A 20,534-nucleotide genomic window follows, 5' to 3' on the forward strand; every position below is an offset into this window, starting at 1 on the left:
TAATAGACGCCGCAAACGCGCTAGCGATAAAAAACTTCAGAGGTGTTTTTATGAGGGATCAATTACCGACGCAACCAAGGAATATTGAAACCGGTATAATTAACCTCGATAAATCCTCCGGAGCGGGGACTCATTGGGTTGCATACGCGATCGATCCGCGTGCGATTGTCTATTTTGATTCATACGGGTTAGCCCCGCCGAACGAGTTTATGCGGTATGTCCGGGCGTGTTCAGCCCGGGCGTGTTCAGCCCGGGTTTTTTATTCCACGCTGCCAACACAGCAGTTAAGTGACCCACCGATATGTGGCCGTGAGGTATTGAACGTACTTGCGGCGATTTCATCATCGCGAAAACCACCTCATGTGGTTGTAAACGAATACACTAGTGGGGTCGTAGAAGCTCAACGGATTTTAGAGAATAACATTTACAATAATAATGATTGATATCTGGGGGCGACCGGTTTCGGCGCTGAAAGAATCCACGGAAACGGCCGCCGCCGACATAAAAAAACTAATTGAGGATGAAATCGCTGATACGTTGAATCTAACAAGTGTTGACCCGGGCGAAATAGTTGTATTTCAAGACCGCCAGGGTAAATTGAAATCCGGTAATGTGTCACTGAATGACGTTTTAATACGACAGCGTAATGCCGCCGAGAACGCTATCGCGCTGTATACCAGCGACGGACGACTCAAACCGGGTGAAGATATATCGATGATAGATGGAAGAATAAGTATACTTGGCAACAGTTATATAACCATTTCGAATTCGTTGAAAGGTTTACGTGGTGAATTTAACTTTCATGGAGAACAGTTCAGGTCGGCGCTAATGCATTTCGACGATGTGAAACACATTGTCGATAGTTTTTTTCGGGGACCCCCGACGGCAACCGAACCAAATCTTGCAACAATAACAAATGCTATTTCGGAACTTATGGCGCTGTCGGCCAATTTACAACCGTTGCGAAAAAATGTTAACAGGATCGATGACAACTTTGATAAATTCTTTGGTAAAAAAAATACCAAGCCGGATGAGATTACAATAACTATAAATGATATCACTGCGTATGGACAGGAAATAAAAACAATCAAAACTGATGTTGCAACAAACAAAAGGAGTGTAGACGCGCATGAACGGGAAATAGAAATAATCGGCGCTAATGTTGCAACGATCATAAATAATGTAGACTCGCATGGACGGAAAATAGAAACAATCAAAACTGATGTTACAACGATCATAAATAATATGGACACGCATACACAAGAAATAGGAACAATCAAAACTGATATTGAAGCGAGCAAAAAGAGTGTGGACGCGCATACACAGGAAATAGGAACAATCAAAACTGATGTTGAAGCGAACAAAAAAAATGTAGACGCGTATTGGCGGGGAATAGGAATAATCAAAACTGATGTTGCAGCGAACAAAAAAGGCATAGACGTGCATACATATGAAATAGGAACAATCAAACTTGATGTTGCAGCGAACAAAAAAAGTATGACCGAGAATACACGGGAAATAGAAACAATCAAAACTAATGTTGTAACGATCATAAATAATGTAGACGCGCATTGGCGGGAAGTAGGAATAATCAGAACTGATGTTGAAACGATTAAAGACGGACTACCGAGAGTAGCAGAGCAATTCGAAAAAATAAAAACCCCTCATGAGAACATCATCAACACAGTATACACAATTCGGCATGGATCATTCGATTGGACTCCTACACAGAATACAGTAAATATCACCGCAACTGTTAAGGGCATTTATCGACTGACACTGGTTTCAATGATGCAGTTTAATATATTATCGTCGAGTTCATCCGGGTTTAACAATACAATATCAACAATTATAGACAAGAACGCAACTGAACAGTTTACAATTTATGCCGTTGATGGAAATTTAACCAGGGCAAACATTACATGGTATGTGGAATTTGTAGCGAATCTAAGTAATTAAAAACACTAACTCTTTTAAAATAAAAATGACCACCAAGGAAATTGAATCAGAGGTATCACCGACGTCACATCAATATCGATTCGATACCGCAAAAGAATTTTCCGCGAACTTGAAAACGCTTTCCGAACAATACCGTGCAAAAATAAAAAAATACCGTCGTAAAATAACCGCCATCGACGCGGTCGTGTACTCAGTGTCGGGCATAGTAGCTGGCGCCGGTGTTATTTTATCCACGGTAACCACGATAGCCCCGATCGCTGTTCCAATCGTTGTCTCCGCAATGACAACAATTGCTGGAGTCGCCAACGCAATCACTAGGAAGATATCATCGTGTTTTCAGAAAAAACTCAACGAGTATACAGTAAAACATCAAATAGTATCCGACGCGTACTCGAAATTATCCGGGTTGATCTCGTTATCGATTGATAATTTGTTCATATCCGATGTTGAATTCTCCACGATGGTCCAGTTGTATAGCTCCGCGATGTCAAAAATCGAGGATTTTCAACTGGAAGCCGGAACCACCTGGTTGTTGAAATTAGACACTAAAAACAACGAATAATAATAATGTCGCTGAACCCCGAAGGGTCTCAATTACTTCAGCGGATCGCGGAGAATACCACTCCGGTACAAACAAATATGATATCGATAACATCAACGAAACCCGAATTCAGTGTGAACTTCCCATCACCGGTTCCAGTGAAGGAAATAGCGCTGGCAAAATTGCGAGTATATCACAGTTGGCCTAATATCCGAGCGGACGCATTTAACGGACAACAACCTAATAACTCGCTGGTTTTTGCATGGACGAATAAACCCGATGGGACCCCAGACTGGAAGGAGGTTACAATACCAACTGGGTCATACCAAATAGAACAAATCAATAAGGAATTTCAACGCAGGATAAAATCGATCACAGGAAAAGAATCAAAAATCGCTATTACGGTTCATGAACCGACGTTATCGTCGACGATTGAAATAAGCACACCGGGGTATATGGTTGATATCTATAACAGTTCAATAAGAACCATACTAGGATGGCCTAAGAATCCACCCGCGGACACCCCCCCATCAACTATCCTCAGACACGATAACGGAGATGGTGGTAGGCATATTGCTCCATACAACGTAAATATTGCATCGGTGATAGCGATTAATCTAGTGTGTGATGTTATCGAAGGGAGTTACCAGGTGGATACCAAGCAATCAAATCAAGCTCAACAGGGGTATATCCTTTATTCGTTTTCACCAACAGCCCCTCCGGGATTTTTGATCATTGAGAGTCCGATTAATCCGGTCTATATGCGATGCCATGATCGGTTTTTAACGAGAATTAATTTCAGACTTACCGATCAGTCAAATAACCTAATTGATCTGCAAGAGGAGGAGTTAGTGATCACTCTGTTTGTAAGATCATAGCAGCAGAGGGGGCGATGACATCGACGCGGTCGTCGCTGTGCTTACCGGACGCTGACGACGCTGGGGATCGGCGCGCAGAAGGTGTTAATTAAACCAAATGACGTCACCATCGTGTAGGATGGACCGACGTCGTTTTTTTTTTACCAGGCGCTGACGACACTAGATCGTTGAGTGCAGAAAGTAATAATTAAGCAAAATAACGATTGGACAAAATGTCCGATTCGCCCCCCCTGCTGCTTCTACTTGGGCCATTGTTGTGATTGTTTAAGTTTGAATAGAGCTCACTCCAAAGCAAAGAATATCCAATTAAGCACATATTTGCCATCCTATGGATTTTAAAGACAAAATCTTGGTATATATATTTTTATATAATACCAGTGAGGTTGTGATTATGTGAATGTACATACATGTATGTGTGTGGTGATATCTCTGACAGTGCAAAATCTACAAACTATGTAAGTGTATTAAATACTTAGAAGAAAACACAGAAGTTATTTTCTTTTGTTCATATTTGAGTTTTTGGAAATTTTCTGTGGGCTTATATGGAGAAAAAAAACATTCTTAATTGTATGTCATAGCATGGGGGGGTTGTGTGTATCACATACACTGACACCCCCTCCTCCTTGGTACTTCAAAAGACACTTTTTGAGTTCCCCAAATACTGTCATGGAATATGGCAGCTTTGGGGTCTGCAGTACAAGGAGGTACTTGAGGGATTCTTCAGCAGACATGTAGGAGCAGACTGTATAAGATCATTCATTTGATGGGAACTGTAAAATTAGAAATATCACATGATAATTGACTGGATGCCATTAGATGAATACTATCATTAGTTTCCATTTTGAACCTAAAAGTAAATGTCACTATATTTGTGAAAATCAGTCATAGTGCTGTGATTCTAGTTGATGATGCATACATTAAACATACTTGTTTATTATTAAATATATCAGGCATATGCAACTTTCTCTAAGGTGCAGGCCAATAAAGAGTTTTAAAGCCATGATACCGTTTGATGTAAATTAGCTGATAAAACGAGGCAGTAAGTTGCATATGTCTATTACAAACCAATCATGGTCCATGTACCAATCATATTTGTTTGTAATTCAATATATCAATCATATATTTTGATATGTTCTATACATTGAACTTATGATTTGACATAAGGATAATTTGTGATTAATTGTTAAAATTCTTTGGGGTCTGCAGTACAAGGAGGTACTTGAGGGATTCTTCAGCAGACATGTAGGTGTGTGAGTGTGATTTGGATTTTTAACGTAGCTTTAACAATTTTTCAGTCATATCGCTACGATGTCTGCAGTGTGGCAGTTTAAAGTGATGTCTAGCACTGGGACATCATGCCGCAGACATGTAGCATGATGCCCCACCCAGTCACATTATCCTGACACCAGGCCGACCAGTCCTAACACTAACCTCTTAATGCTGAGCGCCAAGCGAGGCAGCTGTTAGTACCATTTTTGTAAGTCTTTGGTATGACTCGGCCGGGGATCGAACCCACGACCTCCCGCATCCGAGGCGGACGCTTTAACCACTGGGCCACCGGAGCGGTTCAGACATGTAGGAGCAGACTGTATAAGATCATTCATTTGATGGGAACTGTAAAATTAGAAATATCACATGATAATTGACTGGATGCCATTAGATGAATACTATCATATATTCCATTTTGAACCTAAAAGTAAATGTCACTATATTTGTGAAAATCAGTCATAGTGCCGTGATTCTAGTTGATGATCCATACATTAAACATACTTGTTTATTATTAAATATATCAGGCATATGCAACTTTCTCTAAGGTGCAGGCCAGTAAAGAGTTTTAAAGCCATGATACCGTTTGATGTAAATTAGCTGATAAAACGAGGCAGTAAGTTGCATATGTCTATTACAAACCAATCATGGTCCATGTACCAATCATATTTGTTTGTAATTCAATATATCAATCATATATTTTGATATGTTCTATACATTGAACTTATGATTTGACATACAGGATAATTTGTGATTAATTGTTAAAATTCTTTGTTTTGATCAGTTCATTTAGGCATGATACTATTTTTGTTGAAATTTATGTGCACGAGTAGGGAGTCAGGTTCATTTATCATTCATTTGCTATAATAAAAGTAATAATAATAATAATAATAAAGTCATTATTTTATGATGATGACACAAACTAATCACCTTTGGACTTAAGTTATTTACATACATACAGACTAATCTATAAAATGTAGCTGGGAAACAATTATCATACAATAAAGATATTATTGATTAGCTTACAAAAACGCACCAATTATGGATTCAGCATACATTTTTGCCTTGAGCTTGACCAGATTCAAGTTCATTGTGTACCTGACCAGTAACTTTCATTTTGTAAACACAATACATAGACAGTATTTCTCTCTGAGTGGGGGGATTTAAATATTAGGATCATTATCAGTGGAGGTAAATATATTTATATGGATCTGGGTCTAGGACATTGGTATTCCCCACAGATAAACTTGATTTACCTGGTATTTACCATGTTCTTTATTATAACAAAGAATATTCTAGAAAATTCAGAGGTCTTGGAAATGCTTAATTACGCGTATTTGGACGCCATTTTGTTATCGGTGATGCAGAAAGTCACTGAGGCTGGAGTCCTCCATATGCATGTAATAGGTGTGCGGCAAAATTCAAAGACTTGCCAGTCTTGCTTGAAGCCACCAGCCTTGTGGGAAAATGTGTTGATCAGTTAATTGTGCTGATACTTACAATGACAGAATTCAGTGTCTGAAAGACCCCATTATGTACATGTTGCCATTATAAGAGTACATAAAAAACAAAACATGATGTAATAGCTGGGTGGCAAGTTCAAAGGCTTTGACTGGCGGTCGGGTGGGAAAATGTACTGATATTTACAGTGATTGAATTCAGAGGCAGAAAGACCCAGTGTACATGTGGTTATTTATAAGAGTACATCAAATAATCAACTTTAGCTTTCGTCATTGTGTTCATTTCTGAATGTAGCAGAATAAGCAGTGCATGTGACCTCAGAATCAAGACCTGTTGAGACTAGACAAAATGCCATTCTTAAATTATATTGTTATTGTTACAGGTTAGAACCCCCATCCCTTGATTTTCTTTGTAATGAGCCCCACTGGTTCATATACCGACTATAAAGGAGACATGTCCGTAATTGTATGCATTTTAGTGTGTTAAATATGAATAGTTACAGTAATGTTTTATATGCAACGAAGAAATGAGGACGAACAGTATGATCTGAAGACAAGTGTGCACCTGCCCTCATGTACATGGTACAGGGGTTGTTTCAAATATGTTTAGAAATCTTTGAAAGAGACTTATTTTGTGAACTTTTAGAAAGTATAAATAAATAAAGAATTTTAAAAAATTAATTAAGGGTAGTTGATTTAGCATTATTACAAACTTGAAATCACAGTAATATAATCTGGTTACTCAGTTAAAATTTGTTACAATGTAGTTTCTGTTATTTTCTTTGTGTCATAAGGCCAAAATAGCTCAGAATATTGTCATCTTGAAAATAAAATATTGCTTAATATCCAAAGTTAAACACAAATATGAATACTGGGAAATAGAGGGCTTAATTTAAATAAAAGAACACACACACACATATGTATGTATGTGTGGATATATATATATATATATATCTTGCGTTTCTTGCTTCACGTCCACTTCTCCCTGTTGAGCTCTCACTTCTCCCTTTTCTGTCCAAAAGGAGATGTAACCTTTCCCTTAAATTCAAGTATAGCTTGACCCCTGATGGGGACTGCAACCTTTGATAGTCCTTGACTCCTAGTTTTTAAATCCTAGCGAGCCCTCTGCTAGAAATGAACGTTTGACCCTCATCCTGGTTCTATTTTTGTGTCTTGGATTTTTATATACTCTTATTTACCAGGGAAATTATTCATTCTTGCATTGAACAGTTGAGGCAGAATGAGTCTTATTGGTGTTCAATATTTCATTTGGATGGAATTATTTTTTCAAATTATTATTCACTGGAAATACAAAATGCTGATTGATACTTTTATTGGACTGGAACATTAATTTAGAATTATAGTGAATTCAGACAAGAACATTTTTGGATTATAATACTGTAAGTCATCTAAAGACTTAATACATCATCACACTCCAGGCCATTGACACATTAACATATTCAAGACTATAAGCACTGCAATACTTTCAGTCTTGGAACTTAATTGGAATACCACTGGAATTCTTTATTTTTTAGGACTTCTGATAAAACTATTTTGACCTTTTGGGAATTAATTTACAATATCATAAGTTAATTTTAAAATTTTAACTTTGTATTCTAGGGAAATAAATTATTTGTTGAATTTTACAAACTTGTTGGTTTTTCACACTTTTCTATTACTTAGTGCAAGACCACAGAGTCGTATTAGTAGAAACTCGGTGAAATGGTACAAAATTTTTTGTAGAGATAATTTCGTAGTACATTCTGTCACGGTTAACATGACTTGAAACCATTAGCATTGGTTTATGTGCTAGACTTGCAATAAATTTTGACTTCAAAGGGTGGGATCTGGTCTAATTGGGGCAAGAATTGAATTTTAATTTGAATCTGTTTGATAACAGTCCGACATATATCAGTGTAAGGTCAGTAGCTGGAAAATGATGTATTGAGACAAACTAAAGAAAACTTTATAAGTCTTGGGCCATTTGAAACAGGTGTCATAAAATATTTTCTTGAAGAGTTATTAATAAAGGAAGACTAGATAGAATTATTTTATCCAGTGGGAGTGATACAATTTTTGGCAGGTAAAGAAAGTAATCTTGATTGGCCAAGCTAAACAAGATTGTGTGTTTCCAGACAGAATTCAGGCATTTAAGAAATTCCCCCAATGAAACTAATTAAAGTGTATGAGACAAACCCAAATTTAGTTCAGAGAATTTTTCTTGTTAAATTGTCTAAGGGGCATGTGTAGGGAAGTGAGGGACATGAAAGGAGAGAGATTTGACTTCATAGAAAGCTGTGAGTCTTGAATTTAGCACAAGGATAGTCTCAGTTGCTTACAACATTCATTTGATGTAAGTATATATTTTGATGTAAGTATATATTTATTTGTTGAATTTATTCATTTTAAATTCATACTTTAGTCTTTCCTTGAGTTAAGAAAATAATCATGGATGTTATATGTTTCATCTATTGTAACAATGTCAGACAATATTTTGTTGGTATGAATGATTTTGGATTTAGTTGTTTTATATTTAATAGAAATTTTATATCAAAGATTTCATGCAGTGCTCCATTATGAATTGTGAGAATTATATGTCTTAAATGATATGTATCATGTAAGCTGAGAACTGATTTTTTCTATATCTTGAAATCTTTGTCAGTCAGTTGCTATTTAGGAAAGTAATATAGTCAACTGATTTCACAATTGAATCCTGATGAATAATCCAAGATGGAAGACAATGACGTATGCTACAATCTGTAGTGTTGAAGTCTACAGTTCCTCGTAGAAATAAAAATTATCACTCCGGCTTCTGATAGCTGAATAAATGTTTATAAAAAACTGTCCTTGTTCCACAATATTACACGAGCGCACATATTTTCTAGAAAAATAACAGAATTAATCCTTTTGAATCCAAGTAATTTGAAATAACTCCAAACAGCACAACATACAACTTACAGTTTAACAGCCCAACTTCTACTGAGATTAATTCTCCAAAACATGGGTTATGCGGGCTTTCTAAAATGTAAACAAGGGTCACATGATCATCTTCTGGAAGTTTATTGAAGCAAATACTTGTTACAGATCACATTTTCCCTGATGCAAACCAATCATTTTTACTAGAAATAAAATAAAAATAAAAAATTGTATTTTAAAGACAAGGCCTCGTATGAAGGTTGCTACAAATTCTGAAACAAGGTCAGGATTTAGATCAACACCTGGTGTTTATAAACTAACAGTCAAGGTCAAACTATTTTCTAAAAAAAAGTATCATCTCTAGTGAATAAATTTACATTACAATATCATGTAATGAAAAATAATTTTTTTAAAACTAACAAACAATAAAATTGAAATAAATATATATTACATCAGATATAATTAAATCAAATATACATAACAAATGCTGACAGTAGGCTAATCTGAAATCTTTGCACCATACAAAAGAGCCAGCAATGAATTTTTAATAACTAAATGCTTGTAGGTGAGCCATTTAAAAAAGATTATGTTTATCTGCTTATTATCAAAATATAGTTACATTTGTATACATGACCAATAGAACATTGTTTGCTTGTATTTTTAAAAATTAAATATTAGGGCTGTATTGACCAGGCATGTAGTCTCATTTTTTGCTGATGCATTCAAGGCTAGATATTAGAAACATCTCCTCTATTGTCTTGGGGGCTATAAGATTGATTGTGCAGAAAGTGTTAGTAAACTTTTTAAACAAATCACTCTCTTGGATGTTATCCACTGGATTTCAAAAACTATAAAAGATGAAAGTGATGAATCACGTGAATGTTTGAGCCACCTGGCAGCAGTATGACATACCCTGTGGTTTTACATCTTATAAAGGGATTAAAAATCATGATTGTTAAGGATGAGTGTTATTTGGCTATGGCACAATAAATAGTCCTTAACACAATCCATACGAGTTAAAGAAAGATGTAAGAAGAAAATAGACAACTGTACATACCTTCTTCAAGTTGGGCTTTTGAACAGTGAACATTATGAATTATAAAATGTATTTAAAAGTATTGTATTCCTCAGATGTCTCTTGTGATGAGGGCTGTATGTCTGTGTGGAACAATTGTATTTATTCATGTGGCAGGATCTGAGTTTTGAAGGACTGCAAATTGTTAAGCTAAATTCTTCATTAATAACATGGATTTTAAAAAAAATATCAGCTTTCTTAATTTTGTTAAGTTTGATACTCACAGACACTAATGCTCATTTAATTACATTCATTTTCTCCCTTGTTCTCATGTATAAAACTTTGGTAAACCAAAAATACTCTGATAATACGATGCGAATTCACCCTCCCAATGGGGTGAAGTTGTGTCGTCCCATTAGGAAGGAGCAGCACCTTCTCATGGAGAGAGGGTGAGATGTGTGCTATCCTGTGAGGGATGAGCAGTGATCTTGTTGATTCATGAAGGGCTGAGAATGAGCTGTGGGAGGAGCAATATCTTCTATAGTTCACAGCTCGGTGAGGGTTGAAATTGTGTCGTGCCCCCCAGTAAGAGGGGAGCAGCACCATTTCAGACATCTGGGACTGTTGTTAGCAGTGAGATTGAGCTATTTGATTCGGGGAGAGCATACAGTCTGTCAGATTTGGTGAAGGTTCTTCATACAGATCTGAATCACATGACTGGTCATTTACCAGCGACAAGTACATGTGGGAGTTCAGGTTTCTGGTCATTGGAGCCCCTAAGGTACAGGAATAGGGACCCCCCTTTCCAGACTGCTGTTTCATTGTATGGGGATTTGGGAATCTTGTACAACTGCCAGATATGGGAATATCGGATATGCATCCCTCTTTTTCCTATAATCCTTATCCAAATTTCCAATTCCAATTACACCTTGGTCTTCAGGAAGTTGGTCACTTGTTAGGAGGTTGATGCTGTGGGCTAAGGACCTGCATCTTCCCTTTTATAAAGTTGGGTCAGAAAAGAGGGATAGCGTCAGACCTTCCCCCAAGCATTTCAGGATTTTAGAGAGTCTTTCTCACCCACCTGTTGAGTCTGCTACTAAGAACAGTCAGTTAGCTCCACTTGAGGAGTCATGGGCTCAAGTTCTTACCCCCAAAATCTCCCCCACAACATAGAGACATTAGGTTACATAGTCCTGCCTTCCAGGAGAGAGAAGTGAGATGAAGACATCCTTTCTGTCCTTGTTGATTTACATGAGTTTGACAGAACAGGCAAACATGGCACCCCTCATAGGGCCCTTGCCTCTTCAGAGTAGACAAGATCTTGCCCCTGTTGAAGGCACTGAGAGCAAAGACCACATTGTCAGCTCATCTTTTCTTTCTCTGCTTGGGATCTTGAATTCAACAGTGGAACTGGCTCCCCTAGGCAGACTGTACTTACGTCCTCTCCAATTTCTCCTTTTGCTGAGATTTCTTTAGGTTGGGATTTCCACCTTCATCCGATTTTAAATTGGGACCAGGGAAAGTCCCCATGACTGCCACCTAAACCCCACTCCTATCTTTTTGCAAACTCATCTGATTCAGGATTGGGTGCTCATCTGGAGCCAGAAAGACTGATTCTTCAGGGTTCATGGTCCCAGAAAGAATCAAACCTCTACATCAACTGTTTCAGAAGTGAGAACAGTGTTCTTAGCCCTTCATGGTTGCATCAATAAAATACAAGGCCATTGCATAATGGTCAGGGATCCCTAACACTTTTAACAATTTTGTGTTTCAAACCAAACTGATGCTCTAGATGTAAACAGACAGATTACTCACTGTCCTTTCCTGATTTCTAGAACAATCCATTTCAGTAAAAACTGTATGGTCTGCATCCAATATTTGCAATATCTAATTTTAATATTTCTAACACATATTCAACAAATAAAAAGGAGTAACTTTTGTATATGTGTGTTTAAAGAGATGCAGTACTCCACAATGTACAGAATTAATGAGATTATCAAAGTTGGTAAACTACATCACATCTGTTGCTTGAAAACACAGACTTGGCAAATGCAAATTGGTGACGACCATCATACTAAGGAAACTCTTATTTGAATTGAAACACCAACTTGTTGACAGTGTTTGGGATCCCCTGGTTAGAAATAATAAACTGATGAATGAAATGACTAAGGTTTGTGCATTTTGTGTATCCTTGATGCCTTTTGTTTTTAAAATCACTAGGGTAGTACAGACAAATGGGAGGGGTGTGTGAATACTATAATAACATCTATGTTTGGGTTGGCACTGAAACAAGAAAATTTGAATCAAGGAAGTTGTCATGTTTTAGCAAGGAATTGCATAGTAAAAGATGAATAATGTAGCTAGAAGACAAGACTTTTCTTGTGGTGCAGTGCCAAGCTTTTCCTTGATTATTTGTTTCAGACATTTGTGTACATTTATAAATGATTCTTACAATAATAGGAATTTACTTGATTTCATTACCATTCATGCTCTAGCTTGGAAACATTAACCTGACATCGTTTTTCATGACGATGAGTCGCCTGACATTATACAAACTATCAAGCTGAGGTGTTGTCAGTTGCATGTATAGCACATGCAGTGCCTAAACTCTTCAATGTAGGTCTAATGAGACTGACACAAGCAACCCAAGATAGTTGATCAGAGACAAAGAAAGTAATGTGTTGACAAAGAAACTGCTGTATTGACAAAGAAAGTGCTGTATTGACAAAAAAGTACTGTGTTGACAAAGAAAGTGCTGTATTGACAAAAAATAGTGTTGACAAAGAAAGCGTTGTATTGACAAGAAAGTGCTGTGTAGACAAAGAAAGTACTGTGTTGATAAAGAAAGTGCTGTATTGACAAAAAGTACTGTGTTGATAAAGAAAGGACTGTGTTGACAAAGAAAGTGCTGTATTGACAAAGAAAGTGCTGTATTGACAAAGAAAGTGCTGTGTTGACAAAGAAAGTACCAGGGTTGCAATCCTGCATGAAGAAAAGTTATGCTCATTATCACTTTTTGATAAGGACAATACAATTCCTTTAATTTAAAAAAACTTATGTTATTAAATAAAACAGATTTATTAGGGCCACACCTGACAAAGTCAGCAGAGTGCTATGGTACTGTATATTAATATCCATTTATTTTTCTGTCATTCCATCCGTTTGCAATTTTGATTCTGCAGCATATATATATATATATATCTGGAATGATTGGATTTTAACCAGAGTTTGGTGTGTAACTTTCAGTTGATGAAATCTGATAAGAGTTAAATTTACAGTTTTTTTCTATGTCATCATTTACAGGAGTTATGGTGGCAGATTTCCTGTACCCCTAACTTTTTTTTCTGCAGGTAGTCTTTCCCTAGGGTTGTTGGACTTGATCAGATTTGGAATAGAGCACAAATTGGATTTCTAGCATGCTACTTTATCATTTGCACAAAATTCCCATTTCTCCTAACTTCTTCAGGTTCCGTTGTTTAAGGTTTTCCTAAGAAAATTGCAACGAGCAGGGCCCTTTTGGTACTGTACCCATCACTAACAGCTCAGCATTCAGTTTAAAAAGGAGACTGTAACTGTTAGACAAAACAAAACTATAAATTTACCTGGAGAAAATCTGAATTGATCCATTTGTCCAGACTTAAGATTAGCATGAAATCACAGAGAAAAATCTGGATTATTCCTTCTAATCTATATAAAATCTTGGTGAGTGGCACAGAACATTTTACTTGTCAAGCACATAAATTTTCAGTTTGCCGTGGGCTGCCAGATTTGGATTTTCCATCTTGGCAGGAATAGAGTAAGAAATTATATTACATATACATGCAACTCATTTCCTAATTGTCTTGTGATTCTTAGCCTATATCACTATGTGATTTAGGTTTCACAACAATCTCAGAATGCTTACCGATAGCTTTATATGGAATTCGAGTCATCATTTAATCACAGAATTTCATGAGCATTATTTATTATATGCAAGTATTACTTTGTAATACCTTTGTTGCTAGAATTGATGTATCACCATGTAGCAGTTAAACCCTAACGTGTGCTGATACCTATTGTGTGCCATCCAGTACGCACTGTCAAAGGTGATGCATCACACAATTTACAGGTGTAGTGGAAGTTGTTGGACATTTATGCATAATGCCCACCACTTCGCTGACTTGATCTTTGTGATTATTATGTCATATGATATACAATTTAAAATTGTCATAAGGTCAATGTTTTTCAATTATCTTTAATTAAATTTTCAGTTTACACTAAAAGATGCTAATGTATAGACATGGTTGACACTGGACTGGCAATAGGTCCGTTATCAGCCATAATAACTTTAGTTGTATGCACTGGTAACTTACTGGCAAATGTGCTTCCCATTACAATGTTAGGTGTGGCCCTAGTCTTCATTTAGACCCAGTAAGCAGAGCAGGTGGTAAACCCAGTGAACCAGATTATCTAACTGAGGTGACACACATGGTATCAATCTGAAGATGTTCCTGTTAGGTAAATTTATCAGCTTAATATGTTTCATCATGGACTATGTGGTTTTGGTGATTTGTCATGTCTGAATGGTGCTCTGGGGAGGATCACATACAGTCTGTCTTTTCTGATCAATAAGGATAAAAACATTTTTGCTTGAAATCAGTATGGAATAGAGTAAATAGTCCACTGATTAGATTGGTGAGTACTGAATGTTTTCTTCTGCATGTGTCTATTTGGACCTACCATGTGCCTGGAATTATTATGATTTATTGTGCATGGCATGATGTCTCCAAATTGTGTTGTAAACTGTTTTGTTAAGGCAGGGTTCAGTGAGCAAACATGTCATTACCAGTCATATCAGTGCTGAGGATAATAATGTTTGCCATACTGTGGTGTGTGATGTTGACTTTGGTAAAGAGGATGTTGATTTCTTGGATTTTGTTAATTTTGATAGTGATGCCATGTAAATATGTTATACAGTGAGAATATTGTAGTGATTGCCAGGAAGCAGCCAAGTTATTAAACAAAGACAATTTCACAAAAAGTGATTTTTATGATTCACCAATGTTTACACATGCCTGTATCTTAACAGTCATCAGATGGTAAAACTTGCTGGTTGATCATTTATTTTTCATGATAACATGCATTTATGCAAATTTGTGCTGCTTGAAAATTTTATTACCATTTACATACAAGTTCTGATTGTTATTTTTGCAGTAAAAATTGTCCATGTACATGTATGCCAAATGTCATTGTCACTGACAAGTACAAAAATATTCAGAGAAATAAATTATGAATTGTAACATTTCTCAGTTGTAACATTAAACATCTGTCCCCTATGAAAGTTATACACAGTCTTTACTGTATATGGAAAACAGTTATGCTTCAATGGCACAATAACAGTCCTGAAGTGTGAATAATCACTGGTTCACTTTTAATGAGCCAGATTGCTGAAAAATGGAGGATAATAAACATATATTTTCCTTAATCGGATCATAAATAAAATTATTCCAGTTTCCTGACATGACATTCTGTAGTCATCCAGAAATCAACAGTGAGACTTTGCAAAAGCTGGATATGTCAGTTAAAGAGTATACATGTATTTGTTTAACTGCAATTTCAGTTGTCATTGTAAATGTTTGCATTCATATTATTTACAGGTTGCAATAAATCTCAACACAGAATTCTACACAGAATTTGCCAGGATTGGGTTTAAAATATTTTCCTATCACTGAAAATATGGATGATACCTAAATTTTTGTCTATTACCAATTGTGCAGAGTATATGTGTATTGCTTGAGTTGAAAAAAATATGTATGATGTACATTTTTCTAAGACTTGGGGAGATACATGAACAGTGTGTTGTCAGGAGGATAACCCATTAATGGAAGTCCGTCAGTTTAGCCTAAATATAAAAAATACACTATATATTTAATGGTTATTCTTCAAGAGCTTATTAATAGATAGTAAATTGTGTGCACAGGTGTCAGGTTGGTAACCCATAATACCTATTTGGGATATTTGAGTCAGTGAACAGGTAACATTACTGTTGTTTTAAGTGCTAAAGACAATATTCGTTATGTAAAAGTATCTGTGTGTACCATGTCATCGCTATAAATACATTACATTATAGGTCTAATGTTCTGTGTGTACCATGTCATCGCTATAAATACATTACATTATAGGTCATGGTCGGGTGCAGTGTTTGTTTGCCCTCACTGAGAACAGAACAGCACAGCCAATAGCAAATGATGTTTAGATTATTTGTGTAATAATTAGATGTAAGTTGGGCCATTCTCTCAGATTTCAGAGAAGCAGTATCAAAGTTTTGTCACTAGCACAGCTGTTTACAGTAAACTGGCAATACCCACTTTACTCAATCACCAAAGTAAAAGACAAGAATATGATTCATTGTGTGAGAATGAAATGAAAAGGCTCTCAATTACGTAAGAGGCACAGATTGTGAGTCACTGTGTGAGAAAGAAATGGAAAGGTAGATTATTTCTCAACTACTGCTAATAGATTTGAGCAGGTTGTTATTGTGATTCTTTTGTAAATCATGTTACAGTACAACTTTAATATCCCCTGTCTCTGGGTAATACAAATTATTGTTCAGAGAAAAAAATTCTGCATGGTTTAACTTTTGTGACTTTCATGTTTTAGTCAGTATTCACAATCTTTTAAACTTATGTTGCAACCATAATATCACACATGTGATTCTATCATTTTAAAGGCTTTCTACCACACATACCATTGTATAGTTGAACCTAATGCTTCTGAAAATGTAAAGATTTTGTTCTTTAAAGTTAATAAAGCCTGCAGTGTTTGTATATGTTCTATCTACACTATACATGTTCTATCTACACTGTACATGTTTAATCTACACTGTACATGTTCAATCTACATTGTACATGTTCAATCTACACTGTACATGTTCTGCCTACACTACATGTTAGGGGCCCCGAGTGGCCGAGTGGTCTAAAGCGCTCTCTGTTACGGATCACTGCCATCTCACCTCTGTCTGCGTGGGTTCGAGTCCAGAATTCGGCTAACGTGGGTATGTGAGAAAGCTCGCCAGTAGCTTCTCATGGGTCGGTGGTTCTTCCAGGGGGTTTCCTGGGTTCTTCCTCCACCATTAATACTGGCTGCCATGCATAGCCTACCGTGTGCTGAAGTATGGCATTAAACCCCACAACAACAACACTGCATGTTCTGTCAACACTGTACATGTTCAATCTACATTGTACATGTTCAATCTACACTGTACATGTTCTGTCTACACTGTACATGTTCTATATACACTGTACTTGTTCAATCTATACTGTATATGTTCTATCTACACTGTACCTGTTCTATCTACACTTATGGAAACTAGTGACAACCAGTTACTATGCTGGGAACCAGCACAGTTCCTTCCACTAGTGCACTGATGCATGGTGAGTACATGTAGCTGATTAACACAACAGCCACCATGTTGAAGCTTAATAATCACAGTGAATGTCGTATGTGGACACCAGGCAGTACATCTGTGAAGGCAATTAGTAATACTTGAAGCTTTTTTAAAAATCTTTACAATGTTTATATTGACCACACTGTTGGCCTAGTGGTTATTGAGTGTCTGCGTTGTGGGTTCGAGCCTCGGCCGAGTCATACCAAAGACTTACAAAAAATGGTACTAACAGCTGTCTCGCTTGGCGCTCAGCATTAAGAGGTTAGTATTAGGACTGGTCGGACTGGTGTCAGGATAATGTATCTGGGTGGGACATCATGCTACATGTCTGCGACATGATGCCCCAGTGCTAGGCATCACTATAAACTGCCACACTGCAGACATCATAGCAGTTTGACTGAAAAATTGTTAAAGCTACATTAAAAATCCAAATCACACATGCACACACACAGAGAGGATATTTAAATGAGATATACAGTTCTCGTTTCATTTAACTGTCAATACTCTGATTCATATTATTTTTGTCATATTGCCATCAGTCTGATTCTTGCTGTTAAATTGTTATAAGAAGACAATACATATTATGGCAAAATATGCACTTGTTTTGTTTTCAGTCTATGTAGAACAAGTTAATTTTTATGTTGGTGAGAAATTCTACTGACTTAGGAGCGAGTGTTCTGAAAACTAATTTTGAAGTCTACTAATTTGATGTTCTGTCAAACATATCATACTAACAAAATCACACAAACAGAGCCAGTAGAATTGTTGAAAAGTTATTCATTCTTGAAAATTTAATAATGAATAATTTAATCATATACAATAATAACAGTGCATAATTTACCCATATACAACAATAACAACAGGCCTCGAATTTAACACAAATTTCTTTGAAGCCAGAAGGACTATTATATTGAGAAATTTACTAGTCCTGCCAAATCTTTACTAGTCCTGTTCACAAAACGTCACACAGCTTTCATGTACGTTTACTGATTCAATTTTAAAGTTCGAACAACCAGCAACAAAACTGGATGTTTTCTGTGTGTTTGTTTTTGCGAATTGTGTACACCAGTTACACCACATGATGTTCCTTTCCTCGTCATAATTCAGCCATTCCCTGTCTTTTGTCCATTTCTTCTGAAATTTTCCATTATGCTTTTCCCTATCGTAAGAATTATTCCTCATCATTCTCATTCAACTTTTGCTTTTTTCCCGGTGGCTGAACACATTCTATCAAATGCCACATTTTGCCTGTCTTATAAAGAGGGAATTGTGCCTTGTTTTGAAATACGAGATGTTATAGTATAGTTGATGCAAATTATTTAAAGTAAGAAAAGGAATGGCACAATGTCCTTTATATAAGAAAGTCAGAGCAAAAAACATGTTTCAAAACATGTGCGTTTGCCCCCTCCCACAATTAAAGGGCCTCTCCCTAACAAAGACTTAAATTCAGCGGATGTTTGGCATGATGAAAGCAGTGGATATTGTAAACACTTATAAATATTAGCATCAGAAGATAGTGTTAGTTTCAGCTTGAAAAAGGTGTGTTTCCATCAGACGAAGCCATCTGACACTCAGCACGTTGTATTTAACAGCCCCAATTACGGTATTATAAGTTGTAAGTTTGGTAATTGTTCCTAATTAATTGAACCTCGCTGTATTGTTGAAATTAATAATAAGTGGAAATTTTTCAAACCTTAGATGCCCATGCTCAGAGATTTTAATTCCCAACAGATGTATGGCTTTCTGCTTGGATATCTCCACGTGTATTCAATTATTTGTTCATTCTTGTCAGGGAAAAATATAAAAACTATTCTTATCATCATAGAAAAAGTAGTTGCATGGAAAAGATGTGTCAATAATGTAATCGTAATAAATTGATCTAATTCTTATAATTATTTCAATGGAAATTTAAAATATGTAGTTTCCTGTTTGTGACTGTAGGAACATTTGGGTAACGAGCAAAAAAAAAGAACCTTAAACAAAAAAAAACATGCAAACTAATTTCTTTGAATAGCTTTTGCTGTGTTCTTTTGTTGTGGTATACTGCTTTGTAATTTGTTACTGTGGTCGAGTGAATAAAGTGTGATACCACGTCATGTTTTCATTTAATTCTTTATCAGTTTAATTAGGATCAATTACCAAACTTCCGTTGTTAATGACGGAACCATAATTTGCGCTGTTAAGTGAAATGCACAAAATCGGATGGATTCTTGTTATAGAAACGCACCTTTCCGAGGCAGAAATTGACTTCATCTTCTCATGCTAATATTTCATGACTGTGTTTACAATGGCCACTGCTTTGATTCTACAGAACATCTGTTAAATCAAGTCTTTATTAGGGAATGGCGTAAACAAATGGTTATTGATAACCGAAACTTAATAGCCCATCGGACTATTAACATTATGAAAGTTACTAGTCCGACGGGAAATCTGCTAGCCTCAGGCTAGCGGACTACCGCTAATTTCAAGCCCTGTAACAATGCATAATTTACCCATATACAACAATAACAGTGCATAATTTACCCATATACAACAATAACAATGCATAATTTACCCATATACAACAATAACAATGCATAATTTACCCATATACAACAATAACAATGCATAATTTACCCATATACAACAATAACAATGCATAATTTACCCATATACAATAATCAGAAAGTATGATTCTAAAGGTGCTTTATAATCTTGACATGTACACTTGTTTTTTAAATACCAGAGGTCATATACACTTTAAATTAGCTCAGGTCATATACACTTTTTAAAATAGTACATTATACATGTACACTTATATTACCAAAATTCATATACACATAGTCTTAAATTATAGTATTCTCTTACCCTCACATTTGTTTTTACACCCAGGCTGATTGTTAAAACAGAAAGATTCAAGAATGTAAAAAATATACAAAGCTTATTAATTTTTCTAATCAATTTATAATTTCTAACCATATTGGCATTCTTCTGGTCATCATCGCCATCCAGATGTCTTATCTAATGCTGAATCAATGCCTTGACATGAAAGAAATAATGGTGTCATATGACATTTTTGTGTGCTGTCTCAGAT

General features: G+C 36.1%; 1 protein-coding gene across 5 annotated transcripts in view; it reads left to right on the plus strand.

Annotated features, from left to right (window-relative positions):
• The window catches only part of LOC149789863 (mitogen-activated protein kinase kinase kinase 13-like), a 245,253-nt gene that overhangs the window by 85,354 nt on the left and 139,365 nt on the right, over nucleotides 1–20,534 (plus strand). The window contains exon 1 of one of the 5 annotated variants that reach the window (XM_089971851.1): nucleotides 14,570–14,709. The exons of the other annotated variants lie outside the window; for them this stretch is intronic. The gene's annotated coding sequence lies outside the window, so the exon portion shown is untranslated. Of the gene's footprint in view, nucleotides 1–14,569; nucleotides 14,710–20,534 lie in introns of those variants that run through there. 5 annotated transcript variants of the gene reach the window in all.

The sequence above is a fragment of the Sinohyriopsis cumingii genome, chromosome 10, assembly GCF_028554795.1.
Source record: "Sinohyriopsis cumingii isolate HCF-2022 chromosome 10, ASM2855479v2, whole genome shotgun sequence".
NCBI lineage: Eukaryota > Metazoa > Mollusca > Bivalvia > Unionida > Unionidae > Sinohyriopsis > Sinohyriopsis cumingii.